This window comes from Pseudophryne corroboree (assembly GCF_028390025.1).
Source record: "Pseudophryne corroboree isolate aPseCor3 chromosome 3 unlocalized genomic scaffold, aPseCor3.hap2 SUPER_3_unloc_19, whole genome shotgun sequence".
Lineage (NCBI taxonomy): Eukaryota > Metazoa > Chordata > Amphibia > Anura > Myobatrachidae > Pseudophryne > Pseudophryne corroboree.
In genome coordinates, this window is record NW_026967507.1 from 1,680,332 (window position 1) to 1,695,171 (window position 14,840).

A 14,840-nucleotide genomic window follows, 5' to 3' on the forward strand; every position below is an offset into this window, starting at 1 on the left:
TGACATAGTAAAGCTTTACTTTTTTGTGCCCTGTCTCCTGCGGAGCCGCTATTCCCCATGGTCCTTTCAGGAACCCCAGCATCCACTTAGGACGATAGAGAAAATAATAATATCACATATCAGTGTGTGCCGGGAGCTGTGCTATTCCCCCTCATATATCACTGTACGGTCCCCTCTCCCCTATATAATAATAATACCACATATCAGCGTGTGCCGGGAGCTGTGTTGTTCCCCCTCATATATCACTGTACGGTCCCCTCTCCCCTATATAATAATAATACCACATATCAGCGTGTGCCGGGAGCTGTGATATTCCTCCTCATATCACTGTACGGTCCCCTCTCCCCTATAAAATAATAATAATACCATATATCAGTGTGCCAGGGCTGTGTTATTCCTCCTCATATATCACTGTACAGTCCCCTCTCCCCTATATAATAATAATACCACATATCAGTGTGTGCCGGGAGCTGTGTTATTCCTCCTCATATATCACTGTACAGTCCCCTCTCCCCTATATAATAATAATAATACCACATATCAGCGTGTGCCGGGAGCTGTGATATTCCTCCTCAGATCACTGTACGGTCCCCTCTCCCCTATAAAATAATAATAATACCATATATCAGTGTGTGCCGGGAGCTGTGTTATTCCTCCTCATATATCACTGTACAGTCCCCTCTCCCCTATATAATAAGAATTTACTTACCGATAATTCTATTTCTCGGAGTCCGTAGTGGATGCTGGGGTTCCTGAAAGGACCATGGGGAATAGCGGCTCCGCAGGAGACAGGGCACAAAAGTAAAGCTTTTACAGGTCAGGTGGTGTGTACTGGCTCCTCCCCCCATGACCCTCCTCCAGACTCCAGTTAGGTACTGTGCCCGGACGAGCGTACACAATAAGGGAGGATTTTGAATCCCGGGTAAGACTCATACCAGCCACACCAATCACACCGTACAACTTGTGATCTAAAACCCAGTTAACAGTATGATAACAGAGGAGCCTCTGAAAGATGGCTTCCTAAACAATAACCCGAATTAGTTAACAATAACTATGTACAAGTATTGCAGATAATCCGCACTTGGGATGGGCGCCCAGCATCCACTACGGACTCCGAGAAATAGAATTATCGGTAAGTAAATTCTTATTTTCTCTATCGTCCTAAGTGGATGCTGGGGTTCCTGAAAGGACCATGGGGATTATACCAAAGCTCCCAAACGGGCGGGAGAGTGCGGATGACTCTGCAGCACCGAATGAGAGAACTCCAGGTCCTCCTTTGCCAGGGTATCAAATTTGTAAAAATTTACAAACGTGTTCTCCCCTGACCACGTAGCTGCTCGGCAGAGTAGTAATGCCGAGACCCCTCGGGCAGCCGCCCAAGATGAGCCCACCTTCCTTGCGGAATGGGCCTTAACAGATTTAGGCTGTGGCAGGCCTGCCACAGAATGTACAAGTTGAATTTTGTTACAAATCCAACGAGCAATCGACTGCTTAGAAGCAGGTGCACCCAACTTGTTGGGTGCATACAGTATAAACAGCGAGTCAGATTTTCTGACTCCAGCCGTCCTTTAAATGTATATTTTTAAGGCTCTGACAACGTCCAACAACTTGGAGTCCTTCAAGTCGTCTGTAGCCGCAGGCACTACAATAGGCTGGTTCAGGTGAAACGCTGATACCACCTTAGGGAGAAAATGCGGACGCGTCCGCAGCTCTGCCCTATGTCGAATGGAAAATTAAATAAGGGCTTTTATAAAACAAAGTCGCCAGTTCAGATACTCTCCCGGCCGAAGCCAGGGCCAGTAACAGTCACTTTCCATGTGAGATATTTCAAATCCACCTTCTTTAGTGGTTCAAACCAATTTGATTTGAGGAAATCTAAAACTACATTTAGATCCCACGGTGCCACCTTAGGCACCACAGGAGGCTGTATATGCAGTACTCCTTTGATAAAAATCTGGACCTCAGGGACTGAGGCCAATTCTTTTTGGAAGAATATTGATAGGGCCGAAATTTGAACCTTAATAGATCCCAATTTGAGACCCATAGACAATCCTGATTGCAGGAAATGTAGGAAAACGACCCAGTTGAAATTCCTCCATCGGAGCACTCCGCTGCTCGCACCACGCAACATATTTTCGCCAAATACGGCGATAATGCTTCGCGGTGACTTCCTTCCTTGCCTTTATCAAGGTAGGAATGACTTCTTCTGGAATGCCTTTTCCTTTTAGGATCTGGCATTCAAAACGCCATGCCGTCAAACGCAGCCGCGGTAAGTCTTGAAAAAGACAAGTACCCTGCTGAAGCAGGTCCCTTCTCAGAAGTAGAGGCCACGGATCGTCCGTGACCATCTCTTGAAGTTCCGGGTACCAAGTCCTTCTTGGCCAATCCGGAGCCACTAGTCTTACTCCACTTTGCCGTATAATCCACAATACCTTTGGTATGAGAGGCAGAGGAGGAAACACATATACCGACTGGTACACCCAAGGTGTTACCAGCGCGTCCACAGCTATTGCCTGCGGATCTCTTGACCTGGCGCAATACCTGTCCAGTGTTTTGTTGAGGCGAGACGCCATCATGTCCACCATTGGTTTTACCCAACGGTTTAATAGCATGTGGAAAACTTCTGGATGAAGTCTCCACTCTCCCGGGTGAAGGTCGTGTCTGCTGAGGAAGTCTGCTTCCCAGTTGTCCACGCCCGGGATGAATACTGCTGACAGTGCTATCACGTGATTCTCCGCCCAGCGAAGGATCCTGGCAGCTTCTGCCATTGCCCTCCTGCTTCTTGTGCCGCCCTGTCTGTTTACATGGGCGACTGCCGTGATGTTGTCCGACTGGATCAACACCGGTCTTCCTTGAAGCAGAGGTTCCGCCTGGCTTAGAGCATTGTAGATTGCTCTTAGTTCCAGAATGCTTATGTGAAGAGACTTTTTCAGGCTCGACCACACTCCCTGGAAATTTCTTCCCTGTGTGACTGCTCCCCAGCCTCTCTGGCTGGCACCCGTGGTCACCAGGATCCAATCCTGCATGCCGAATCTGCGGCCCTCCAATAGATGAGCCTCCTGCAACCACCACAGAAGGGATACCCTTGTCCTCGGCGACAGGGTTATCCGCAGGTGCATCTGAAGATGCGACCCTGACCATTTGTCCAACAGATCCCTTTGCATGGAATCTGCCGAAAGGGATTGCTTCGTAAGAAGCTACCATTTTTTCCCAGGACTCTTGTGCATTGATGTACAGACACCTTTCCTGGTTTTAGGAGGTTCCTGACCAGGTCAGATAACTCCTTGGCTTTTTCTTCGGGAAGAAAAACCTTTTCTGAACTGTGTCCAGAATCATCCCCAGGAACAGCAGACGAGTTGTCGGCATTAATTGGGATTTTGGAATATTCAGAATCCATCCGTGCTGCTTTAGCACCTCTTGAGATAGTGCTAAACCCATCTCTAGCTGTTCTCTGGACCTTGCCCTTATTAGGAGATCGTCCAAGTATGGGATAATTAATACGCCTTTTCTTCGAAGAAGAAATATTATCTCGGCCATTACCTTTGTAAAGACCCGAGGTGCCGTGGACAAACCAAACGGCAGCGTCTGAAACTGATAGTGACAGTTTTGTACAACGAACCTGAGGTACCCCTGGTGTGAGGGGTAATTGGAACGTGGAGATACGCATCCTTGATGTCCAAGGATACCATAAAGTCCCCTTCTTCCAGGTTCGCTATCACTGCTCTGAGTGACTCCATCTTGAACTTGAACTTCTTTATGTACAGGTTCAAGGACTTCAGATTTAGAATAGGCCTTACCGAGCCATCCGGCTTCGGTACCACAAAAAGAGTGGAATAATACCCCTTCCCTTGTTGTAGAAGAGGTACCTTGACTATCACCTGCTGAGAATACAGCTTGTGAATGGCTTCCAAAACCGTCTCCCTTTCTGAGGGGGACGTTGGTAAAGCAGACTTCAGGAAACGGCGAGGTGGCTCTGTCTCTAATTTCAACCTGTACCCCTGAGATATTATCTGCAGGATCCAGGGATTTACCTGCGAGTAAGCCCACTGCGCGCTGTAATTCTTGAGACGACCGCCTACCGCCCCCGAGTCCGCTTGCGAAGCCCCAGCGTCATGCTGAGGCTTTTGTAGAAGCCGGGGAGGGCTTCTGTTCCTGGGAAGGAGCTGCCTGTTGCTGTCTCTTCCCTCGTCCTCTGCCTCGTGGCAGATATGAATAGCCCTTTGCTCTCTTATTTTTAAAGGAACGAAAAGGCTGCGATTGAAAGGTCGGTGCCTTTTTCTGTTGGGGAGTGACTTGAGGTAGAAAGGTGGATTTCCCGGCCGTAGCCGTGGCCACCAAATCCGATAGACCGACCCCAAATAACTCCTCTACGCATCGCCTGTCCACTGTCGTGTCCATAAAGCTCTTCTGGCCGAAATGGACATAGCACTTACCCGTGATGCCAGTGTGCAGATATCTCTCTGTGCATCACGCATATAAAGAAATGCATCCTTTATTTGTTCTAACGACAGTAAAATATTGTCCCTGTCCAGGGTATCAATATTTTCGATCAGGGACTCTGACCAAACTACCCCAGCACTGCACATCCAGGCAGTCGCAATAGCTGGTCGTAGTATAACACCTGCATGTGTGTATATACCTTTTTGGATATTTTCCATCCTCCTATCTGATGGATCTTTAAGTGCGGCCGTCTCAGGAGAGGGTAACGCCACTTGTTTTGATAAGCGTGTTAGCGCTTTGTCCACCCTAGGAGGTGTTTCCCAGCGCTCCCTATCCTCTGGCGGGAAAGGGTATAAAGCCAATAACTTCTTTGAAATTAGCAGTTTTTTATCGGGGCACCCCACGCTTCATCACACACGTCATTTAATTCTTCTGATTCGGTAAAAACTACTGGTAGTTTTTTCACACCCCACATAATACCCTGTTTAGTGGTACCTGTAGTATCAGCTAAATGTAACATCTCCTTTATTGCCAAAATCATATAACGTGTGGCCCTTTTGGAAAATACGGTTGATTCGTCACCTTCACTACCGGAATCAGTGCCTGTGTCTGGGTCTGTGTCGACCGACTGAGGCAAGGGGCGTTTTACAGCCCCTGACGGTGTTTGAGGCGCCTGGACAGGCACTAAGTGAGTGTCCGGCCGCCTCATGTCGGCAAACGACTGCTTAAGCGAGTTGACGCTATCCCGTAATTCCACAAATAAAGGCATCCATTCTGGTGTCGACCCCCTAGAAGGTGACATCCTCATATTTGGCAATTGCTCCGCCTCCACACCAATAACGTCCTCATACACGTCGACACACACGTACCGACACACAGCAGACACACAGGGAATGCTCTATACGAAGACAGGACCCACTAGCCCTTTGGGGAGACAGAGGGAGAGTCTGCCAGCACACACCAAAAAGCGCTATATATGACAGGGATAGCCTTATGATTAAGTGCTCCCTTATAGCTGCTTTTATATTAATATATTGCCATTTATTTTGCCCCCCCTCTCTGTTATACCCTGTTTCTGTAGTGCAGTGCAGGGGAGAGACCTGGGAGCCTTCCTGACCAGCGGAGCTGTGACAGAAAATGGCGCCGTGTGCTGAGGAGATAGGCCCCGCCCCTTTTCCGGCGGGCTCGTCTCCCGCTATTTAGTACATTTAGGCAGGGGTAAATATCTCCATATAGCCTCTGGGGCTATATGTGAGGTATTTTTAGCCTTTTTAAAGGTTTACATTTGCCTCCCAGGGCGCCCCCCCCCAGCGCCCTGCACCCTCAGTGACTGCCGTGTGAAGTGTGCTGAGAGGAAAATGGCGCACAGCTGCAGTGCTGTGCGCTACCTTAAGAAGACTGCAGGAGTCTTCAGCCGCCGATTCTGGACCTCTTCTTGCTTCAGCATCTGTGAGGGGGCCGGCGGCGTGGCTCCGGTGACCATCCAGGCTGTACCTGTGATCGTCCCTCTGGAGCTTCATGTCCAGTAGCCAAGAAGCCAATCCATCCTGCACGCAGGTGAGTTCACTTCTTCTCCCCTCTGTCCCTCGTTGCAGTGATCCTGTTGCCAGCAGGAATCACTGTAAAATAAAAAACCTAAGCTAAACTCTCTAAGCAGCTCTTTATGAGAGCCACCTAGAATTGCACCCTTCTCGGCCGGGCACAAAAATCTAACTGGAGTCTGGAGGAGGGTCATGGGGGGAGGAGCCAGTACACACCACCTGACCTGTAAAAGCTTTACTTTTGTGCCCTGTCTCCTGCGGAGCCGCTATTCCCCATGGTCCTTTCAGGAACCCCAGCATCCACTTAGGACGATAGAGAAAATAATAATACCACATATCAGTGTGTGCCGGGAGCTGTGTTATTCCTCCTCATATATCACTGTACAGTCCCCTCTCCCCTATATAATAATAATACCACATATCAGTGTGTGCCGGGAGCTGTGTTATTCCTCCTCATATATCACTGTACAGTCCCCTCTCCCCTGTATATAATAATAATACCACATATCAGCGTGTGCCGGGAGCTGTGTTATTCCCCCTCATATATCACTGTACGGTCCCCTGTCCCCTATATAATAATAATACCACATATCAGTGTGTGCCGGGAGCTGTGTTATTCCCCCTCATATATCACTGTACGGTCCCCTCTCCCCTATATAATAATAATACCACATATCAGTGTGTGCCGGGAGCTGTGTTATTCCTCCTCATATATCACTGTACGGTCTCCTGTCCCCTATATAATAATAATACCACATATCAGTGTGTGCCGGGAGCTGTGTTATTCCCCCTCATATATCACTGTACGGTCCCCTCTCCCCTATATAATAATAATACCACATATCAGTGTGTGCCGGGAGCTGTGTTATTCCCCCTCATATATCACTGTACGGTCCCCTGTCCCCTATATAATAATAATACCACATATCAGTGTGTGCCGGGAGCTGTGTTATTCCCCCTCATATATCACTGTACGGTCCCCTCTCCCCTATATAATAATAATACCACATATCAGCGTGTGCCGGGAGCTGTGTTATTCCCCCTCATATATCACTGTACGGTCCCCTGTCCCCTATATAATAATAATACCACATATCAGTGTGTGCCGGGAGCTGTGTTATTCCCCCTCATATATCACTGTACGGTCCCCTCTCCCCTATATAATAATAATACCACATATCAGTGTGTGCCGGGAGCTGTGTTATTCCCCCTCATATATCACTGTACGGTCCCCTCTCCCCTATATAATAATAATACCACATATCAGTGTGTGCCGGGAGCTGTGTTATTCCCCCTCATATATCACTGTACTGTCCCCTCTCCCATATATATTAATAATACCACATATCAGTGTGTGCCGGGAGCTGTGTTATTCCTCCTCATATATCACTGTACGGTCCCCTCTCCCCTATATAATAATAATACCACATATCAGTGTGTGCCGGGAGCTGTGTTATTCTCATCATGTATCACTGTACGGTCCCCTCTCCCCTATATAATAATACCACATAGCAGCGTGTGCCGGGAGCTGTGTTATTCCTCCTCATATATCACTGTACGGTCCCCTCTCCCCTATATAATAAAAATACCACATATCAGCGTGTGCCGGGAGCTGTGATATTCCTCCTCATATCACTGTACAGTCCCCTCTCCCCTATAAAATAATAATAATACCATATATCAGTGTGCCAGGGCTGTGTTATTCCTCCTCATATATCACTGTACAGTCCCCTCTCCCCTATATAATAATAATACCACATATCAGTGTGTGCCGGGAGCTGTGTTATTCCTCCTCATATATCACTGTACAGTCCCCTCTCCCCTATATAATAATAATACCACATATCAGCGTGTGCCGGGAGCTGTGATATTCCTCCTCATATCACTGTACGGTCCCCTCTCCCCTATAAAATAATAATAATACCATATATCAGTGTGTGCCGGGAGCTGTGTTATTCCTCCTCATATATCACTGTACTGTCCCCTCTCCCCTATATAATAATAATACCACATATCAGTGTGTGCCAGGGCTGTGTTATTCCTCCTCATATATCACTGTACAGTCCCCTCTCCCCTGTATATAATAATAATACCACATATCAGCGTGTGCCGGGAGCTGTGTTATTCCCCCTCATATATCACTGTACGGTCCCCTGTCCCCTATATAATAATAATACCACATATCAGTGTGTGCCGGGAGCTGTGTTATTCCCCCTCATATATCACTGTACGGTCCCCTCTCCCCTATATAATAATAATACCACATATCAGTGTGTGCCGGGAGCTGTGTTATTCCTCCTCATATATCACTGTACAGTCCCCTCTCCCATATATATTAATAATACCACATATCAGTGTGTGCCGGGAGCTGTGTTATTCCTCCTCATATATCACTGTACGGTCCCCTCTCCCCTATATAATAATAATACCACATATCAGTGTGTGCAGGGGGCTGTGTTATTCCCCTCATATATCACTGTACGGTCCCCTCTCCCCTATATAATAATAATACCACATATCAGTGTGTGCCGGGAGCTGTGTTATTCCCCTCATATATCACTGTACTGTCCCCTCTCCTCTATATAATAATAATACCACATATCAGCGTGTGCCGGGAGCTGTGATATTCCTCCTCATATCAATGTACGGTCCCCTCTCCCCTATATAATAATAATAATACCACATATCAGCGTGTGCCGGGAGCTGTGATATTCCTCCTCATATATCACTGTACGGTCCCCTTTCCCCTATATAATAATAATACCACATATCAGCGTGTGCCGGGAGCTGTGTTATTCCCCCCCATGTACGGTCCCCTCTCCCCTATATAATAGTAATACCACATATCAGCGTGTGCCGGGGGCTGTGTTATTCCCCTCATATATCACTGTACGGTCCCCTTTCCCCTATATAATAATAATACCACATATCAGCGTGTGCCGGGAGCTGTGTTATTCCCCCCCATGTACGGTCCCCTCTCCCCTATATAATAATAATAATACCACATATCAGCATGTGCCGGGATCTGTGTTATTCCCCCTCATATATCACTGTACGGTCCCCTCTCCTCTATATAAATAAGAATTTACTTACCGATAATTCTATTTCTCGTAGTCCGTAGTGGATGCTGGGGACTCCGTCAGGACCATGGGGATTAGCGGCTCCGCAGGAGACAGGGCACAAAAGTAAAAGCTTTAGGATCAGGTGGTGTGCACTGGCTCCTCCCCCCATGACCCTCCTCCAAGCCTCAGTTAGGATACTGTGCCCGGACGAGCGTACACAATAAGGAAGGATTTTGAATCCCGGGTAAGACTCATACCAGCCACACCAATCACACTGTACAACCTGTGATCTGAACCCAGTTAACAGCATGATAACAGCGGAGCCTCTGAAAAGATGGCTCACAACAATAATAACCCGATTTTTTTGGTAACAATAACTATGTACCAGTATTGCAGACAATCCGCACTTGGGATGGGCGCCCAGCATCCACTACGGACTACGAGAAATAGAATTATCGGTAAGTAAATTCTTATTTTCTCTGACGTCCTAAGTGGATGCTGGGGACTCCGTCAGGACCATGGGGATTATACCAAAGCTCCCAAACGGCGGGAGAGTGCGGATGACTCTGCAGCACCGAATGAGAGAACTCCAGGTCCTCCTCAGTCAGGGTGTGCCCCTGACCAAGTATCAGCTCGGCAAAGTTGTAAAGCCGAGACCCCTCGGGCAGCCGCCCAAGATGAGCCCACCTTCCTTGTGGAATGGGCATTTACATATTTTGGCTGTGGCAGGCCTGCCACAGAATGTGCAAGCTGAATTGTACTACACATCCAACTAGCAATCGTCTGCTTAGAAGCAAGAGCACCCAGTTTGTTGGGTGCATACAGGATAACAGCAAGTCAGTTTTCCTGACTCCAGCCGTCCTGGAAACCTATATTTTCAGGGCCCTGACAACATCTAGCAACCTGGAGTCCTCCAAGTCCCTAGTAGCCGCAGGTACCACAATAAGCTGGTTCGGGTGAAACACTGACACCACCTTAGGGAGAAACTGGGGATGAGTCCGCAGCTCTGCCCTGTCCGAATGGACAATCAGATATGGGCTTTTTGAGACAAACGCCGCCAATTCTGACACTCGCCTGGCCGAGGCCAGGGCCAACAGCATGGTCACTTTCCCTGTGAGATATTTCAAATACACAGATTTGAGCGGTTTAAACCAATGTGATTTTAGGAATCCCAGAACTACGTTGAGATCCCACAGTGCCACTGGAGGCACAAAAAGGGGGTTGTATATGCAGTACTCCCTTGACAACTTCTGGACTTCAGGAACTGAAGCCAATTCTTTCTGGAAGAAAATCGACAGGGCCGAAATTTGAACCTTAATGGACCCCAATTTGAGGCCCATAGACACTTCTGTTTGCAGGAAATGCAGGAAACGACCGAGTTGAAATTTCTTCATGGGGCCTTCCTGGCCTCACACCACGCAACATATTTTCGCCACATGTGGTGATAATGTTGTGCGGTCACCTCCTTCCTGGCTTGACCAGGGTAGGAATGACCTCTTCCGGAATGACTTTTTCCCTTAGGATCCGGCGTTCAACCGCCATGCCGTCAAACGCAGCCGCGGTAAGTCTTGGAACAGACATGGTACTTGCTGAAGCAAGTCCCTTCTTAGCGGCAGAGGCCATGAGTCCTCTGTGAGCATCTCTTGAAGTTCCGGGTACCAAGTCCTTCTTGGCCAATCCGGAGCCACGAGTATAGTTCTTACTCCTCTACGTCTTATAATTCTCAATACCTTGGGTATGAGAAGCAGAGGAGTCTTTTGACCTGGCGCAATACTTGTCCAGTTTTTTGTTCAGGCGGGACGCCATCATGTCCACCTTTGGTCTTTTCCAACGGTTCACAATCATGTGGAAGACTTCCCGATGAAGTCCCCACTCTCCCGGGTGGAGGTTGTGCCTGCTGAGGAAGTCTGCTTCCCAGTTGTCCACTCCCGGAATGAACACTACTGACAGTGCTATCACATGATTTTCCGCCCAGCGAAAAATCCTTGCAGTTTCTGCCATTGCCCTCCTGCTTCTTGTGCCGCCCTGTCTGTTTACGTGGGCGACTGCCGTGATGTTGTCCCACTGGATCAATACCGGCTGACCTTGAAGCAGAGGTCTTGCTAAGCTTAGAGCATTGTAAATTGCCCTTAGCTCCAGTATATTTATGTGGAGAAAAATCTCCAGACTTGATCACACTCCCTGGACATTTTTTCCCTGTGTGACTGCTCCCCAGCTTCTCAGGCTGGCCTCCGTGGTCACCAGCATCCAATCCTGAATGCCGAATCTGCGGCCCTCTAGAAGATGAGCACTCTGTAACCACCACAGGAGAGACACCCCTGTCCCTGGAGACAGGGTTATCCGCTGATGCATCTGAAAATGCGATCCGGACCATTTGTCCAGCAGATCCCACTGAAAAGTTCTTGCGTGAAATCTGCCGAATGGAATCGCTTCGTAATAAGCCACCATTTTTCCCAGGACTCTTGTGCAATGATGCACTGACACTTTTCCTGGTTTTAGGAGGTTCCTGACTAGCTCGGATAACTCCCTGGCTTTCTCCTCCGGGAGAAACACCTTTTTCTGGACTGTGTCCAGAACCATCCCTAGGAACAGCAGACGTGTCGTCGGAAACGGCTGCGATTTTGGATATTTAGAATCCACCCGTGCTGTCGTAGAACTACTTGAGATAGTGCTACTCCGACTTCCAACTGTTCTCTGGACCTTGTTCTTATCAGGAGATCGTCCAAGTAAGGGATAATTAAGACGCCTTTTCTTTGAAGAAGAATCATCATTTCGGCCATTACTTTGGTAAAGACCCGGGGTGCCGTGGACAATCCAAACGGCAGCGTCTGAAACTGATAGTGACAGTTCCGTACCACGAACCTGAGGTACCCTTGGTGAGAAGGGCAATTTGGGACATGGAGGTAAGCATCCTTGATGTCCAGGGACACCATATAGTCCCCTTCTTCCTGGTTCCCTATCACTGCTCTGAGTGACTCCATCTTGATTTGAACCTTTGTATGTAAGTGTTCAAAGATTTCCCATTTAGAATAGGTCTCACCGAGCCGTCTGGCTTCAGTACCACAATATAGTGTGGAATAATACCCCTTTCCTTGTTGTAGGAGGGGTACTTTGATTATCACCTGCTGGGAATACAGCTTGTGAATTGTTTCCAATACTGCCTCCCTGTCGGAGGAAGACGTTGGTAAAGCAGAGATCAGGAGCCTGCGAGGGGGAGACGTCTCGAATTTCCAGTCTGTACCCCTGGGATACTACTTGTAGGATCCAGGGGTCCACTTGCGAGTGAGCCCACTACGCGCTGAAACTCTTGAGACGACCCCCCACCGCACTTGAGTCCGCTTGTACGGCCCCAGCGTCATGCTGAGGACTTGGCAGAAGCTGTGGAGGGCTTCTGTTCCTGGGAATGGGCTGCCTGCTGCAGTCTTCTTCCCTTTCCTCTATCCCTGGGCAGATATGACTGGCCTTTTGCCCGCTTGCCCTTATGGGGACGAAAGGACTGAGGCTGAAAAGACGGTGTCTTTTTCTGCTGAGATGTGATTTGGGGTAAAAAAGGTGGATTTTCCAGCTGTTGCCGAGGCCACCAGGTCCGATGGACCGACCCCAAATAACTCCTCCCCTTTATACGGCAATACTTCCATGTGCCGTTTGGAATCTGCATCACCTGACCACTGTCGTGTCCATAAACATCTTCTGGCAGATATGGACATCGCACTTACTCTTGATGCCAGAGTGCAAATATCCCTCTGTGCATCTCGCATATATAGAAATGCATCCTTTAAATGCTCTATAGTCAATAAAATACTGTCCCTGTCAAGGGTATCAATATTTTCAGTCAGGGAATCCGACCAAGCCACCCCAGCGCTGCACATCCAGGCTGAGGCGATCGCTGGTCGCAGTATAACACCAGTATGTGTGTATATACCTTTTTAGGATATTTTCCAGCCTCTCAGCTGGCTCCTTGAGGGTGGCCCTATCTGGAGACGGTACCGCCACTTGTTTTGATAAGCGTGTGAGCGCCTTATCCACCCTAAAGGGTGTTTCCCCAACGCGCCCTAACTTCTGGCGGGAAAGGGTATACCGCCAATAATTTTCTATCGGGGGAAACCCACGCATCATCACACACTTCATTTAATTTATCTGATTCAGGAAAAACTACAGGTAGTTTTTTCACACCCCACATAATACCCTTCTTGTGGTACTTGTAGTATCAGAAATATGTAACACCTCCTTCATTGCCCTTAACATGTAACGTGTGGCCCTACTGGAAAATACGTTTGTTTCTTCACCGTCGACACTGGAGTCAGTGTCCGTGTCTGTGTCGACCGACTGAGGTAAATGAGCGTTTTACAGCCCCTGACGGTGTTTGAGACGCCTGGACAGGTACTAATTTGTTTGCCGGCCGTCTCATGTCGTCAACCGACCTTGCAGCGTGTTGACATTATCACGTAATTCCTTAAATAAGCCATCCATTCCGGTGTCGACTCCCTAGAGAGTGACATCTTTCAGGCAATTGCTCCGCCTCCTCACCAACATCGTCCTCATACATGTCGACACACACGTACCGACACACAGCACACACACAGGGAATGCTCTGATAGAGGACACGACCCCACTAGCCCTTTGGGGAGACAGAGGGAGAGTTTGCCAGCACACACCAAAAACGCTATAATTATACAGGGACAACCTTTATATAAGTGTTCTTCCCTTATAGCATTTTAATATATATATACATATCGCCAAATAAGTGCCCCCCCTCTCTGTTTTAACCCTGTTTCTGTAGTGCAGTGCAGGGGAGAGCCTGGGAGCCTTCCCACCAGCATTTCTGTGAGGGAAAATGGCGCTGTGTGCTGAGGAGAATAGGCCCCGCCCCCTTTTCGGCGGGCTTCTTCTCCCGTTTTTCTGAGACCTGGCAGGAGTTAAATACATCCATATAGCCCCCAGGGGCTATATGTGATGTATTTTTAGCCAGAATAAGGTATAATACATTGCTGCCCAGGGCGCCCCCCCCAGCGCCCTGCACCCTCAGTGACCGCTGCTATGAAGTGTGCTGACAACAATGGCGCACAGCTGCAGTGCTGTGCGCTACCTTATGAAGACTGAAGAGTCTTCTGCCGCCGTTTCTGGACTTCTTCACTTTTCGGCATCTGCAAGGGGGGTCGGCGGCGCGGCTCCGGGGCGAACCCCAGGGTGAGACCTGTGTTCCGACTCCCTCTGGAGCTAATGGTGTCCAGTAGCCTAAGAAGCCAATCCATCCTGCACGCAGGTGAGTTCACTTCTCTCCCCTAAGTCCCTCGTAGCAGTGAGCCTGTTGCCAGCAGGACTCACTGAAAATAAAAAACCTAACAAACTTTTACTCTAAGCAGCTCTTTAGGAGAGCCACCTAGATTGCACCCTTCTCGGCCGGGCACAAAAATCTAACTGAGGCTTGGAGGAGGGTCATGGGGGGAGGAGCCAGTGCACACCACCTGATCCTAAAGCTTTTACTTTTGTGCCGTCTCCTGCGGAGCCGCTAATCCCCATGGTCCTGACGGAGTCCCCAGCATCCACTTAGGACGTCAGAGAAATAATAATACCACATATCAGCGTGTGCCGGGAGCTGTGTTATTCCCCTCATATATCACTGTACGGTCCCCTCTCCCCTATATAATAATAATACCACATATCAGCGTGTGCCGGGAGCTGTGTTATTCCCCCTCATATATCACTGTACGGTCCCCTCTCCCCTATATAATAATAATACCACATATCAGTGTGTGCCGGGAGCTGTGTTATTCCTCCTCATATATCACTGTACGGT

The 14,840-nt window shown here is 48.5% G+C and overlaps 1 protein-coding gene across 6 annotated transcripts in view; it reads right to left on the reverse strand.

Annotated features, from left to right (window-relative positions):
- LOC134983588 (gastrula zinc finger protein XlCGF26.1-like) overlaps positions 1 to 14,840 on the reverse strand; it is a 62,173-nt gene that overhangs the window by 25,096 nt on the left and 22,237 nt on the right. The window contains exon 2 of one of the 6 annotated variants that reach the window (XM_063949256.1): positions 535 to 599. The exons of 4 other annotated variants lie outside the window; for them this stretch is intronic. The gene's annotated coding sequence lies outside the window, so the exon portion shown is untranslated. Of the gene's footprint in view, positions 1 to 281; positions 356 to 534; positions 600 to 14,840 lie in introns of those variants that run through there. One more of the 6 variants, XM_063949254.1, reaches the window with a different exon arrangement.